The sequence below is a fragment of the Paramisgurnus dabryanus genome, chromosome 13, assembly GCF_030506205.2.
Source record: "Paramisgurnus dabryanus chromosome 13, PD_genome_1.1, whole genome shotgun sequence".
In the NCBI taxonomy this organism is placed as follows: domain Eukaryota; kingdom Metazoa; phylum Chordata; class Actinopteri; order Cypriniformes; family Cobitidae; genus Paramisgurnus; species Paramisgurnus dabryanus.
In genome coordinates, this window is record NC_133349.1 from 25,217,566 (window position 1) to 25,234,902 (window position 17,337).

General features: G+C 34.1%; 1 long non-coding RNA gene across 1 annotated transcript; it reads left to right on the forward strand.

The window, feature by feature from the left end:
- The first annotated feature begins 11,098 nt into the window (after positions 1–11,098).
- On the forward strand, positions 11,099–15,741 carry LOC135751853 (uncharacterized). Its single transcript, XR_010533039.2, has 2 exons — positions 11,099–11,994; positions 12,232–15,741. It is a non-coding gene; the product is annotated as an uncharacterized lncRNA (long non-coding RNA).
- The last annotated feature ends 1,596 nt before the right edge of the window (positions 15,742–17,337 follow it).

Genomic DNA, 17,337 nt, shown 5'->3' on the forward strand with positions numbered 1-17,337 from the left:
TTGTTTACTCAATACTAAACAAGTAGGAGAAATATGATCAAATATAATAAGCTAAAGTGATGATAAGCTATACAATTATTTTAAAATTGGATTTGTATAGAAAAGCACTTGTTGTTAATTATTTGGACTACTCGTGATGTAACTCTTTAAATATTGTACACTTGTTATTTCTTTGAAATCTATACTGCTTGAAAATAAGTATGATGCAAGATGTTTGTAATATACTATACGGATCGCAACATCCATTTCATCAAAACCTTCATGCATAAAATCCTTTTGTAGATTCTGATATCCATGCCAATCACTTTTAATGATTTTAAGTGACACATAGTAATGAAGGTGTTGAGTATGTTGAGCAGTGTTCCTGTATATATAGCTCAGTGGTAGAGCGCTGCATTAACAGCACAAAAGTTCATGGGTTTGAACCCATGCTAATAAAAAAGTGTTTATATTTTAATGCAATGTAAGTCACTTCGGATAAAAGCATCTGTCAAATGTAAATGTCTTTAGCATCCCAGTTATTCACATTTCAGCAATGAGCACAGAAATAAAAAAGGTATATGCTGTATTTTTAAATATAATTAAATAGGCTGTACAAGTTGATTCAACTTATTATTTTAAGCCTTGACTATTGTGGTAACTTATAAAAACAAGTTGAAATTGCTTAACTACTTTTGATATGTTAAAAGAATGTATGAACATATGACTTTTTGATCATATTTTTTGTACATTGTACAGCAAAAGGGCAAAAATGTTAACTTTAAAAGTAACAGAAATACAATTTCATAAAATTACATTAAATATATAAAAAATAAGCATAAAACATTGCCAGAGGTTATGCTATAGAGTAAAAAGCTATACTGCACTGTAAAAAGTGAAAGTTGCAATAACTTGATATAAAAATACTTTAATTGGTAACACCTAAAAAAAAATACTTGCATTTTCTCACTTTAAGTAAAACAAATTGAAGTTGATAATGTTTACATTTTTAGGTTTTATCAATTTAAGTAATTAAAAAAAATCACCTTAATTTTTTCAAAGCATTTTTCTTAACTTTTACAGTTATTCCTCCATCACTTATATTTTTAATTCTCACTTTCCAGCCTCATGTTTGTGTACACAGCAAATACATTTAACCCAAGTTTAACACCCTGCAACCATCCAATTAAAGCCGTACTTGATGGTCCATTCATCCGAAGTGCTTTATTCACACTTTCAATGATGAGGCGAGTGATAGTTCAATCTTGCCGTGTAGCTCCTACTGCATTACACGTAAGCCTTCATTTTGCCAGAAATGGAGGTAATTTGTCACAGCAATCACACATTAATGCTGGAGCAATCTACTTAGTAATGTGAATTACCCATTAAAGTTGAAGCTGTAATCTGCAGTTAAGTTTCAAATGCTTTCAAACAGCCAATTCCAAATGAAAAGCTCCTTATGTCTTGTTGATTCAGAGAATACCTAACAAAGTGTCTGTTTATTATTGGAGAACTATTATATTATATTGCTAATTAAAATGTATAATTATAAGGTTTCTATTCTATTCTATTCTATTCTAATTTGTCAAAAATATTATATATGTGTGGTATGAATATGATAATAGTTTAATAATTTGAATGTCAATATATACATATATATACCTAATTTTAATATTAGTGTTAGCATTAGTAAATTGTAATAACATGTTACTAATTTGAACTAAAAATCACATTTACACAAGAGAGATAAATGTGTGTCATATTATTAAAATCAATCAGTAAATCAGTAGTAAACTGACTGGTATTACTATATTAGTCATTCAAATGCAAATGCAAATATTATACAAGTACAATTTTACCTATTTATCCATGTTTGCTGCAAAGTCGATGTAACAAAGGGACTAATGTAACTGATACATTACAGCTAATGTATTCAATAAACAGCTAAATTAGTTTATATCCCCTCTGCAATAGATATGTAAGCAATTTTAAGTAATCATTTAGCATTAGGGAAAACATAACGCACATACCATTGCTGAAAATAACCACACCTACAGTATCTGTTATCCATGTGTATTCATTTATAATTGAAAAAAATAAAAAAAAATAAAGGAAAAATGTAAAAAGATGTAATGAAATGTATTTATTGTTGAGAACTTAAACATAATAACATAAATAAATGCATTTAAATTTAATAAGTATTTAATATTTATGTTATAGTGCATGTTTTTTAAACATACACATTCTCTTGCATGCTTTAAAATGCCTGCTATATTCTATTATGTATCATAAATCATCATTTATCCTTCCTGTTGCTCAGTGGTAGTAGATAGCGTTAGCAGCACAGAAGATTGTGGGATCGATCCCAGGAAGATACATTACACACATAATAATAAAATATACACTTTGACCTGCAAGTCACTTTGGATAAAAGCATCTACCAAATGCATAAATGTGATGAATAAAACCTTCAAGAGAGTAAATTATTAGTGCAATATTATATGCTATAAATGCATTAGGTATAATATTATGATGCCTGTCTGACCGCACCCATTTGTTACCTTGGACCACAAAACTACAGTCAGGGTGAATTTTTTTTATTGAGATTTATACCTCATCTGAGTAAATAAGCTTTCCATTGATGTTTGGTTTGTAATATTTGGCCAAGAAACAATTATTTGAAAATTTTAGGGTGCAAAAATCTAAATTTTGAGAAAATTGTCTTTAAATTTGTCCTAATGAAATCCTTACCAATTGCATACACTTACAAAAATAAAGTTGTGATATATTTAGGAATGTCTTCATGATCTTTACACGATACCCTAATGATTTTTGGCATAAAAGAAAAATCGATAACCCATACAGTGTATTGTTGGCTATTGTTACAAATATACCCAATACTGGTTTTGTGGTCCAAGGTCACATTTTAAACACCTCACCTCCTCACTTATTAATGCAAGCCAAATCAGTTCAGATCAATATTAACACTTAACAATAAGGTTGTATTTGTTAAAAATAGTATATGCACTGTAAAAATTAGCTGTAATTATTCAGCTGATTGCCAGTAACTTACTGTAGAAGATAAAGACTAAAAATGTTTCATGTTCATTTAACTTTGTTGCCAGTAAATAACATAAATGTAAAATCTACAGTAAGTTACTGTTAACCAGCTTCCAGTAATACTGTAATTACTACAGTTTTTTCACATTGTGCATTACTTACCATGAACAAACAATGATCAATGCTTGTACAGCATTTTATTCGTTGTTAATGTCAGTGCACTTGTTAACTAATGTTAACACTCTTGACTTTAAAAATGTATTACTGTAGGAAAAGCTGAAATTAACAAATGCTGTATAAGTATTATTCATTGTTATTTCATCTTTACTAATGCATTAACTAATGTTAACAAATACAACCTTTTTATAAAGTGTTACTACACGGTAATAGAAAGAATTTAGTTCACCTACTGTCAGTCTTATGTTTTGACATATATTCATACACAGCCTTCTGCTTTTGACTATTCCTTCTGATAATCCAAAAATGTAAAACATTAAAAATGACCCATCATTCAAGCCTGTGCCAAAGCTTATCTAACTGATAATAGTAAGGAGGGTGCTGGCAGAGAAACAGAGCAGATTACAGTCAGGGTGAGTAGACTCAGGCATTCTAATGGTATTGATTGAAAACAGCGGGGGTCCAGGGTCTGAGAGCTGAAGATATACGTTCACCTGCAGTACAAAGTCACTCTCTCCCTGCACATACACACAAATCAAATCCCATTTGGGGCGGCTGTTAAACTAGCTCACCAAATTGGCCTGCAGCACTTGGTCTAATATAGCAATAATGTCAGACTGTGCTTGTTTACTCTGAATTTTAATTTTCTGTTTCATTGCTCCTGCTCCTTGATGTTTACGTTATCACCTACACTTTGGAGAAATACGTTCCTGGGACTATATATATATATATATATATATATAATATATATTACTCCAGGTATTATGCATACCGTAAAACACTGATTTAAAGACATAGCCATACAGGGCCGGGTCTATGGGGGGGCTGGGGGGGGGCATTCCCCCCAGATTTTCCTTATGCTTCCCCCCCCCCAAAATGTCTAGCCAACCATAAAAAAACAGAGTCTCTTTAAACAAAACGTCTTCTGTTGGCAAACACTAGTTACTACAGCACCCGCCCACTTTTGGCTGATTAGCTTACTCAAACTTTACAGATCTCTTCAGCAGTATTTAACTCAAAGGAAAAGTACTAATGTTCTCTATGACGAAATTTCGTTATATAGTCCCATTTTTATTTTTTTATTCTTTTTTCGTGATATTATCACGAATTTCCGAGTTTTTTTCGTGATCGTATAACGAATTCCTGTTTTCGTGTGATTATCACGTATTGGTTACTCAACTGTTTTGTCCTTTTCTTACCATTGTCACTTTGGTTTAGGGTTAGATTTACATAAAATGACATCCAAACCCAACTCTAACCCTAACGCCAGAAAAATAGTATAAACCAATGAATAAAGTGACATTCTAATGCAAGCACCTAATCTAACCCTAAACCGAAGCGACAATGGTTTAAAAATAGGAAAAAGCAGTTGAGTAACCAATACGTGATAATCACACGAAAACAGGAATTCGTTATATGATCACGAAAAAACGCGGAAATTCGTGATAATATCACGAAAAAAGAACCCCAAAAATACGTGACTATGGGCCCTATTTTAACGATCTAAGCGCATTGTCTAAAGCGCACAGCGCAACGTCTAAATGGGCGTGTCCGAATCCACTTTTGCTAATTTAACGACGGGAAAAATGGTTTTGCGCCGAGCGCATGGTCGAAAAGGGTAGGTCCTATTGTAGTGGGAGTATTTTGGGCGTAACGTGCAGTAAACCAATGAGAGTCACAGCTCTCATCCCCTTTAAAAGCCAGTTGCGCTGGCGCTATGTCTAATCCCTATTTAGATGACGGACTTTGTAAACTGAAAAACTAAGCGGAGGAAGAAGATCCCCAGTTTAAGATTAATGTTAAATAATTGTGTTGTTTTTCACTTGTATTGAAATTGTTATTTTTTTATTAAAACCTTTAAAACCCGTTTTCTTTTAGTCATGGAAGTAAAAAGCAGGCTTGTAATTGCTTTAAATGTATGGCTATCCAATATCAAAAAATAATTTACAAGTATGTAAGATAAGCTTTGTACTCTAAAAATACTTTATTTGTAACGAACAGGAGATAAAGAATTTACAAACGGCTCTCCTCACGTTTCAGCACTTTTGACTTTAAAGTTTTTTTAAGCATTACTTAAAAATGTTTCTCATCCCACCATATCCACAGGTACAGAGTAATCATATACAATAAATCCGTGAGGTGGCATTAAAAAAAATATTTAAAAACATGCAAGATGCATTTGTTTAAAGCAAAGCATTTATTTATTTACCAGGCTGCAGGTGAAGCAGCTCTTTGCGCCTTTTAACGTCTCATAATTACTCCTCATTTATGTCCAAGAGACTCAATAATAATCTTTTACATTCAATCCTTTAATCTTTCATATTTAAAAGCATTTTTGTGCTGCTGCGCATTCATGTACCTTGTGATAAGCAAACCCGCGTTGTCCTCCCGTGTATAGGCGCATTTTACTAATGCGCTCTTTAAATAACATAAAACACATTGCGCCATTGACTTTAGACTTTAGACCAGGTTTTTGTTGGTCAATGGCGTAGTCTATTTTAGTTGCCTCAAAATAGCAACGCGCCAACAATGCGCCTGAACACACCTCGTTTTCAGACCAGAACGCCCATGGGCGCAAAAGGGGGCGCAAATGCATTTGCTATTTAAACAACGCGGCGCTAAACGTGAAAATTAGGGTGGAAACTAGCGAAAGACACTTGCGTCGCGCATTGCGCTGCATTGCGCTGGGTGTAAGATAGAGCCCTATATCACAAAACTTTTTGAGGCTGGGTAGCTACGATGGTAACTAAGAAAAATCTTTAAAATATATATCAGAAGCAATTCAATTTAGTATTACATAAGCATAATAATAACACACCACATATTAAAATAAAACTTGTTTATAGTAAAACATGCCCAAAATAGCCCCTTATCCTTTCTTAGACTCACCTCATTATTTATACATTCAAATACAACAGCCAATGGCATGTCTCCAGCAGCATTTAATGTGTTTGTTTAAGACATAGTTCTGTTTATTAAAATTAGAATATGCAGTTTGGTTGTGGCATAATATATAGTAGATATAAATGATATAAGGTGGTTATATACAGTAAATATACAGTATTGTAACAGCCGAGCATCGCATGCAGTTTTAAAATCAAATTTTGGTGGGTTTGTCATCATCATTCGTCAGCTCATTCAACTCGGTTTGAGGAAAAACTTCACATGCAAAAATCGACAGACTTTTAAGTTCAGGAGGAGCTGTCACTCCACAAGGTCATCGTGATGTAAAACTTTGTATTTTATAATTTTGCGTTGTATTATAATATCTAATTTGCTGTGTTATGAACAAAGCAGTGTGATTTATGTTTGGTTTCATCGCAAATCACACTTACAGTATTTTAGGGCTTATGATTTTGTCTGGTGCTGTTACTGGATAACTTTTGAAGAATTTGTCATGCATGTCAAACTGCTTTCATGATGTTTCAATATAGATTATTTAAAGCGTTGTGCTTTGTTGTGATATTTGATGGTTGCTGCATAGGGTCAAGAATGAATGAAAATATAGCTTATCACATATCACATTGAAAAGGCATTTATTTTTAATTGAAGAAAATGTTTGACAAGTAGAAATAAAGTTCCTGACAAGTGTTTATTTAGAATAAAGGCATATATTGGGTAGGGGTGAAAGTGAAAGATTAAATGCAGTGTACACATTAATAAAATATAGCTATATGTACAGCTTTGCATTCATATCACCTGCTTGCCTGATTTCATTAACTGTGATTTAATGTGTAAAATTTAATTAAGTGTAATCATTATAACATTATAAATCTTTATAAATCTAATCGCATTTGAGGTGCATAAAATTTAAACGTGCAAAAGTACATATGGTGTATTTTTATTATAAGAAAGATGCATTTTAGTGTATGAATCATTTTAGTCAAAAAATGGCTGCCCACCCAAAAATCCTGACTGCCCCCCAGTCCAGTAGGCCTAGTACCGGGCCTGTAGCCATAGGAGATAAACCTGATCTCAAGAATTTGGATGTATTTTATAAGTTGGCTAATTCGTATGAATTCAAATTTGTATGAAAACGTATGATTATGATAAAAACAAACAATAATAAAACCCACCCCTAAACCCAACATCACAGGGGTAAAAGCAAATTGAACACAAATGTACGGATGTGGTACGAATTAGCCACCTCATAAAATACGTGCCATAACATTGCGTTGGCAAGACCCACAGGCAAAAAAAAAGATTATAGCTCAACTGGTAGTACTTTGCACTTTCAACTCCGAAGTCACAGGTTATATAAGTACCGGTACTGCTCAAATGTAGAGGGCGTACGCACTGACACTTTGGATAGAAGCATCTCCCAAATGCATAATGTAAATGAGCTGAACATTATGGGAAAATGAAGACTCTAAGATCGCTGACTATGTCTCAGAATCAAAAAAATGCATTAAAACTACCATCATATCCATCTCGCATGCTTCTTTGTGTCCGTGTGATTAGATCGGCAAGCAATTTTCAGTGAACTGGAATTGCTGATGCCATCATTTCATAGGAATATTGAGATGATTTGCATGATAGCTGTCACAGGGCACTCGGCTATATAAGGATGAAATACTGGAGGTGGATGAGCTTGTGGATATTATTAATCATTCATTGGGAATGTAATAGACAAGGAGACAAGATATCTAATAAATCAAAGCACTCATCTACAAGCACCAATAGAATGCCTTTGTGTTATGCACTTTAACATATAAAGACATATATATATATATGTATTAATGACAGGTAACAGTTTAGTAGCTTTCTTTCATTTTATTGTTGGTGTGCATTGCAATGCATTCATTCACAAAGACTGAATTTATCAAACCCCACATCTCCACATGCATGTTTGCTAGTTCGCCCATGGGCCGAATGCTTCTAATTTGGCAATGCGAATTTGTGTGTGCGCCTATAAAATTGTCCATGTATGTGTGTTGTGTGTGTATATGGGGGAAGGGAGCTTAGTTAGAGCTCCTGAAGGCCTGGCTGACCGGCTTCAGAAGCTTCGCCTTAGCCCACCGCAACACAGCAGGAGTCCTCTACAAAACCCAGGAACAAATGTCACCGGTTCTCAAACCCCCAACCAACCGGCGTTCCCATCCTCCTACGCTTCTACACACAACTGGCCTTCACAGACAGCCTTATCAGGGCTTAGGGAGCGGGGAAAAACAGACGTTCCGGCTAGCAACAGAAAACAAATGTAACAGAGGGGAGCGTATGCTTTCCTTCACAGCTGTTGAGTAGATAATGCTAGATTTTAAATTTAATTTGAAGAGGATGAGAGGAGATGCTGCTGTTTTTGTTATTGAGCGGTAAATTCTCATCCCTGTTTTCTTGCCGGCTTGTTATCAGAAAACAAGATGGAGGCAACAGGTACAAAGCGCTGTTTTTCCAAGCTGTTCTCGGTTAGGGATTCTTCAAAATAACCCCAGCCACTGGGGAAAAAATGAAGTGAAGGATAGCGATGGTCTTGTTTTTCCTTCACAGTGGCTCTTGTTTTAAATCTTTGGCGAAAAAAGGAGCAGCTCACTGCAGCACGAAACCAATTAGTTTTCTCGCACATGAGCGTCTTAATCAGAGGTGTAATTGGAGGAACCCTGCTGAGATTGAGAACAAGGTCTAAACCAACATCTGATCAGACATATTAAGATTTTAACTTGAGACATGATCGGAAAGCATCATTAAGTGTTTGGCTAAACCTGCTGAAATAGATCAAGTTACTTGGCATCATTAAAAAAGTATCCTTAAAAAAAGATAGGTATTTATTTGTCTATTTTACTGCGGTGGGTTTTTTATAATGACATTGGGGTTATCACCTTTATCTGCTGTTGAATCAGTGAAAATGTTTTTTCAACTAATTCTTGTCTTCCAACGCAATCTCTTACACTGTAAAAATTCCTTAAATTTTTCAGTTTAATCAACTTTCTTGACTAATAAGGAGTTTATATTCTAAAATAAAGTTGAAATAACTTAAACAAATTCAACTCCATACTAGTCAAGAAACTTTAAATGAAGTGTCAACTCGGTATCACGAAATGATGTACCTAGAGTCATGTAAATTTTTGACTCTTTTCTGTGACACTGTCACATTTAGTATAAACCAATACTTATAGTGACATCCTAACGCAAACGCCAAATCTAACCCTAAACCAAAGTGACAATGGTTTGAAAATAGGAAACCAATACGTGACAGTGACACGTAAACAAAAATGCATGATACGGTCACGTTTAAACGCGGAAAAACATGACAGTGTCAACGAAAAGAGTCAAAAAATTCTGGTACATAATTTACATAATTACATAATTTCGTGATACAGGGTTGAAATTGTAAATTCTAGTTGATAAAACTTAAAAATGTAAGTGCAACAATGAATTTTTTACAGTGTACATATTTTATAAGGTGGCTAATTTGTTTTGATTGGTCCAACCACACTGCTTTCGTCCCTGTGCCCTTGGGGTTATAGAGGCAGGGCAGGGTTAGGGGTTGGGTTTCATTATTGTTTTTCATGATAATTGAAAATATTTTTGAATGATTCATCTCGAACAAATTGATATGAATAGCCAACTCGTAATATATGTACAAATTCTTCACTATCTATTCAGTCTGATCATGATCTAAAGCACTAAAAAATCAGATCTCTTTTGGAATGAAATAAAAATACATTATATACATTTCACATTATAAAATCACTGTACTAAATTTTTTTTTGGCTGCATTTAATTATTCAACTCAGATATATTTCAACTTACTATTATTTATCTTGACAAGAGATGATTTGCTACTACTTAGAAAATGACGTTGACTTATTTCAACGATATTTTATAAGTTATAACAACTCAGCACTATTCAAGATAATAATAATAAGTTAAAATGACTTCTAAATCCGAGTTATACATGATAAAATAAAGTTGAATTTACTCAATAATGTGTTTATTTAGAATTCCTCAAATGTTTATGTTATTTTAACTCATATTTTGATTAAATAAACAAGAATTTATAATTTTTAATACAGTTTACTCAATTTATTTTGTTAAATCTACTAAGGCAGAGAAACACTATTTACAATGATGAAATGTTTCAAGTATGGCTGGGTCAAATATGGGATTTATAAGCTAATTTAAACCAACAGTTGTGTTTGTCAATTATTTACCCAACTATGGGTTAATCCCATCAACCCAGCATAGGTTTATTTATAACAGTTCTGTTAAATTTTACCAGGGGCCGGGATGATGTTTTAGGTTGGTCGCCCTGTTTGTATGACCGTAAGCAATGATGTCACCGAGGTCCAGAAATTGTAAATCTTTAATGTTGTCTCTGAATTAATAATAATTAGTTTAAACTCTTTTAGGGGTGTCTGCGTGTATCAGTTTGGTAAATGGTTTAGAGTCTGTGGTGTACTATGATCACTGCAGGGTTTTAGAGAGAGAGTTGTGATGAGAGCCTCTGCACTTTACTGTATATTGGCAGGGATATTATACCAATAGCCAGATCTACGAGTATTACTCACTTCTCCCTATGCCACTGAAGATGTGTGTCTTTTTTAAACTTTAGTTGTATAACCAAACAGTGGAGAAAGTAACAAGAAGCTATTTGCACGTATAATGTAATAGATAGACACTCCGAATGAAAAAAAACATAAAAGGTACCAACATTTGTATTGCATTTACAATCCTGTGAAATGAGGGGGTGCTGCAGCACCCTCAGCATCCCTACTTCCCGCACCCCTGATATTTACCCAACCATGGGTTAAACCAATCCAATATTTTAAGAGTGTGATATATTCATGGACCATGACTGGACAAAAATTAACTCACATTTGCATATTACCTGCCATAGACTTATTGATTATGAAGTTTTAGTGGAAAATGACTATATGTGATATTCCTTCTTAACAGTGCAAAGTCATACATTCAATTCCCAGTGAACACACACACACTGATAAAATGTATAGTTTAAATGCACTTGGATAAGAATCTGCCAAATGCACACATGAAATGGTGTCGGGCAGTTGATATGCATTTGCCACTAGTTGCAAGTTACTTGAATTGTCGAACTGTAATTTCCATAATGTAGGAGAAAGCTAAGCACAATAATGTGATGCTTAATTTTTATTCAATTAGTTTTATGGTTGCATCAAGTGCTCACTAGCCTTTGTTCACATGACCGATCAATATGTCTAAATAGATGTGATGACTTACACAAACAGCACAAACAAACAACACATTGAATGTTCTGACACACTTCAGTTCAAAAAAGTTATCCATCCATTAAGGTAAACATTGGACTGATGGATGATTATCAACTCCATCATCAGGTTACGGAAGAGGAGAAGGTGGGTGAGGAAGATTCGGGGGATTTCCCTCCTCCTTTGGCTCGCGGGAGCTTGAACTCTTTTTAAGTCGGCCACCACACCATGGCTAATGGCCCCCGCTGAGCCTGCTGTCTCATTCCCCACATCAAGCCCATCGTCCCTAAATCAAACCATAGAAAATTGGGCTTAAAATATTGGGGAGAGGCCCCCCAAAAAAAGACCCAAAAGCTGCATCTGTCGCCGGCTTACATGAAAGTTGGGCTCACGAGGAGTGGCGGTCACATCGTTCCTCACTCGCTGTAGATCTGAGACATGAAAAAGATTCAGGCTGGTTCCTCTTTGGTTTCATAGCCCGTAAGAAGCAAGATCGAGTGGACTGCGGGAGAACTAGTTGTCGTTCGATATGTATTGGCTGGTAGTGCAAGATGGATGCGGTGTGCCAGCGGTCATGAGCAGGAAGAGGGAGGTGAGCATGTTGTTCCTTATCACTAATACTGAGCCAATGGTTCTGCTGCTGAAATAGGCTATAAATGTGATATATTTCTGTATTATGAGCTCTAAGTGAAATTGCTTTGTTTAAAGGTGGCTGCATTTGAGATTTTCGGCCAACAGCACAGTCAGCTTTTTTGATGCATTATATCGTATTGTTTTGAAATTAACATGTGCAAGCATTTTTATATGCATAGTCAGTTTTCGTCGGCAGAAATGTACAGCTGGTGATGCAGAGGTGAGGATACTGAACAATGCGGCTAGATCAGGACCAACCTTCCTGCAACACACACACACACACACACACGTCACACAAACACACACCACCAGCAGTCCTTCTGCTGTGCTGTCTGCATTCTGTCAGTCCGTCTGAAAAATGCATGTGACGCAACTGAAAAATTCAGAACATCCAGGCGTGATTCCAGTGGGCAGAATGCAAATCATTGTGTATGGGATGCTGTAAACTTTGAGCTTTGGCAGAGTTTGGTGTGGAGGATGAAGGAAGCATTGTGTATGTTAGAAAGGGGAGGTGTAAGGGGGGTCAGTATGAGTGATGCAAGGGTGTCTGTCTGGGTGCAAAGGGAATCTGAATATTGCATCTTTGCAATATTGTTTTGCATTGTTTGACATTTTAGATGATAAGACATATACAGATGGCTATCCATGCATCAGATAACAAGAGCATTTTTGATACAACCCCTGCAGGATCCCAAACTGTCCGTGCGAACAATAGAGAAGCATCAGTGTGTCTGGCAGAAAGTGCTATACAGACAACCGCATTGCTCGAAACCAGCATCAGGACATAATTATAAGCTTTTCAAATAAGAAAGCAATTTCGAAAATATGCAAGAAGTTAATTATCATTTTTGTTAAGGGAAAACAGGATAGATGGATTTGGGGAGGGGGAGTTTTTATACAAGAATACAGAAAGGGGGGTGTTTATACAAAGAGCAGGTTTTTCATTGTGCGAAAATATAAACACAGATGAGCTGTGTCTGTGATTTGTTCATGCTTTTCACTTCACGCGGCAGGGATGCGCAGGCTGACGTGCCCCCTTTGCATTCGATGTAAATAGGCAGCGTGGACGCTGTATGATGAGATTATATTCCACCCATTTCTCTCCGTCTATTCTTTCTTTCAGGACTATTATAGTGTTTTAAGCTGCCTTTGATTCAGCTGGGCTTTTTTCAGCAAGCACACATGAGCAAGTGTTTTCGTCCTCTGAATTGATGTGTGCCATGTTTTAGTTTCCCTGCTTATTGTGTTTTCAAATCAAGGGATCTGCCAGTCAAAATATTTAATCACTAGTTTATTACATTTTGAAATAAATAGTGCGTAAAATAAATTATTTCTGATGGAGAACATTAACTGCATGCACGGCCAAGGAAAGATTATAAATTAATTACATTTATAAATATATTGATTAAATATAAGTCATGTATAAAGTAGTCATGTGACACATTTGTTAATATCAGTTTATTTGTGGTTATAATGCATGTTAACAAAAATATTAAATTTTGAAATGATAGATATTAAACATTTATCATTCAGTTTTTAAATTAAGTTAATGGCTTATTTTTATATTTTCCAGCACAAACCCACTGTAACATACTAACAATAGCAAAGTGCATTTTTTGTGACATGGCCCTAACAAAGCTGCCATTATTATGAGAACACAAATAGTTAGGCTATTTCAGTGCAATGCAATGCATAAATAAAGAGCAACACTTACATTATTTTAAACAATACTAAACTGCCATTATATTTTTCTATTTTATTAAATCGTATTAATGACTATTACAATGTTTTTGTCAGTGGATTTTGCTATTTTTCATGAACATTTATTAGTGCTAACTGTTATTTTTGTATTAATCTACCCTGAAGCAAAAGATAAACAAATCAAAGCACCGTTAAAAGATGAAAAGTGTAACGACAACAATAAACAGCAACTAAATGCTGTACATCTCACATCAGAGAACTGAACACATCTCCATCAATTTTTTCTGCTGTTGCATATGCTGAGATCTGCCTTTTATCCGTTCTTTGTTTGCAGAAGATGGGAGGGGGGTATCTGTGTACAACACAGACATATTAGTGTGTACGGAAGTGACTGTGCAGTTTATTTTATTATTATTCAAATATTATCCTGTTTATAATAATGATTTATTGTTATGAGTATTTCTCTAAATCCGTTTCGTTTAATTTACACATTAATCAAGGTTGAATTTGTCATTGGCATGTGCAAAAAGTTTGTTTTTAAATTACCAGCATTGTAAGAAGCTGAAAATATAAACGTTTTATTGTAAGCACAATAAAAGCTTTGAATTAAATTAAATTATTAAAATGCCTTTACAATAATAAAAACACTGTTATCATAGTGTGGGTGATTTGCCCAAGCAAATAAGGATAAAATGATAATAAAGACATGTGATAGGATAAAATTAGCATAAAATAGAAAAGGTGAAATAACAAGCATAATTTCTCTCTTTTTTAAAACTCAATTTTCTTTTCTCTGACATGTGATGCACAGACATTTTTTTCAAGCGTCCAGCTAATATTCTGAAAGTTTAAATGCTGTCTTCATAACTTGGTTTCCTTTATTTAATCACACGGCACTACAATGAATTGATCCGGGAATCTTGAACTTTATTCAGTATTGGAGATCCCAATAGCATCAATTGGGATAAAAGTGGTGGTCTGAATGTGACGGAGTCTTTAGTCTGTGTTTTTGAACCTCACAATGAACCAGAACACAAAAGAGGCTGGTCCGCACACAGATATTGTTGCCCGTGCAACCTTACAAAGCGGAGAGCCTTTGAAGAGAATTTTGAGTCGGCATGCTGAAAAGAAGCTTTGTATTTGTATATGCGTGCGAGATTACTCTGAGATGTATGGGGCTCGTTGGATATTTGGTTTTTAGGCAGCCCTATAAAAGTTGTAGAGCATGTCAAATTAATCAGGAAATACTGTGAGAGACTTTTATGCTATATTTGCTGGTGGTGTTTTTAGTTTTTAAATAAACTAAAGATAGTGTCTAAAATGTTGTCACTGTTTTTGTTAATGTTGTGGTAGAATATAATTTAATGTTTTTATGTATCATATTTACATTTATTTTCCAAGCATTAAAAATTGTATTTTGCTATTAAAATGACTTGAGAGGCATAAAGGATAGGTCAGTGATTTTATTTGACCTTTCACTACAAAGAATAGTGCATACAGATATTGATTTATATTCATCCTAAATGTCAGTCCTAATCCCAAACATGTTTCCTAATTGTTATTTTTGATTCCAATATTTCATTGTGATTTTCTTTTGTTTTATAAAAATACAGAAATTATTTCATTTAAATTATTGCATACCACTATTTAAAAAAAAAATGTGTATGCTGTGTTTTGTCCCGAAAAATCCTTTACAATATTTATTACTATAACAATATATATAGAATTAAATGTGTTTAGGTCATGGTGGTTTTAAATGAATGTGTTTGGCATTTTCTGTTATATCCTATTTGAACAATGTGTTTTAATGTCTTACACTGCCGCTGATCTTTAAAAATGAATAAATATTACTAAACATTAAGCAGCTTTTCCCGCTTGTTTACTTTTGCTAACACAATTCTATAAATAATGATTGATCATTTTATATTGTTTAAAATTGTGTGTTATGGAAACCTGTACCTAAACATAATTTTCTTTTTGCAGAAATAAATCATTCTTACAATAAGATTTGTATTTATTATTCTGAATGAAACTGAATGAATATATTGAATGTTTACTGAATGAATTGTAGTAAGATACAATTAAGTAGATACTTCAGATTTGTGAAGTTATTTAGTTTATGTTAATATGTCACTAATGATTTATACAAGTTATAGTTTATGAAAACACTCATAAATATAATTTTAAATATTTTGACTTTACTAACAGTCTGAATATGTATCTTGTCATGTATACAATGATGTAAAATGTAGTCTTAATATCAGTGTATTGTTGAATATATCATTTAATGTCTAATACTATTTTTTCCAAACTATCTATCATCTTTATATCATCTGTCATCATTTTTTATTTCAAAACAAACTTTTAAAGTCAAATGAGAGATGCAAAGATTTTATTCTGTTCTATTTTGGCATTCTTGTCTATTCATGGACCTAAGCAAGAAGTGGCTGGCTCTTGCCCAGCATTATTGTGACAGCCAGGATGTTGGTTCAAGACCTTTGGTGAAGTCAGGGTCACGGTAGACAATCATGCCAGCACACAAGTGGGTTTTAGCGCGCCCCTTTCATTCATGTGCAGAGAAAGGTGCCCCTCCCTCAGCACACAGCTTCAATTCCTTCGGCTTCCCGAGGGAAAATGCTGCCATTCTCTGAATAAACCAACTATCTCACACACACACACACACACACACACATATACTACAGCAGGAGAGCAAAGATTCGCGGGATGTGACCTCGGCTCTCCTTTAGGTAAACCAGCACTCCTGGCTATGCGCAAGACCTGTGACTTCTTCTCACAGCTTGATCCTACTGGGAGAAGGCAGGAGATGCATATGTAATCCTGACGTGTGTAAGAAAAAGACAGAAGGAGTTCTTTTGTTCTTTCTATTTCCTAACCCCTATTTATTACATGCTGGTTTTTACAACTAAATAAAGAAACAAGGAGCAAACTGGTTATTTTCAGTCCTATTCATTGTTTTTTTATCTACAGAATACAGTAAGGTCCTACTGTTGCCAGGGCAAACATGACTAAGATTCAAGCAAGTGTATACAAAAATTATAAAAAGACAGCATTTATCATAATAAAGCTAGAAGTTATGTTAGATTGTAAGAGGCAAATTTTATTTGTTGTTTAATTATTCTTAAATATAGATCTATGCTGTTTTTCTATCTATCTATCTATCTATCTATCTATCTATCTATCTATCTATCTATCTATCTATCTATCTATCTATCTATCTATCTATCTATCTATCTATCTATCTATCTATCTATCTGTCTGTCTAACTGGAAATAAGGTAAAATATAACTGAAGTAATACTACTGTCTTCACTTCGGAGTGAGACAATAATAATCACGAGCAACACTCATGGGTCTGCTAATAATTTTTAATTTAATTTAACTGTATTGTTTAATCCTAGCATGGTTTCCACAATTTAAACAAGAAATGTATAGTATTATTTGCACTGGTATAGCTTAAATTAGAATGTAGTCTTTACAAATGCTATAAAAGGGTGGTTTACAAATTATAATAATATTGTTTATTTGCAAAATCTAATGTTAACTGATTAGATACAATACAGAAAAAATATATATGATCATTG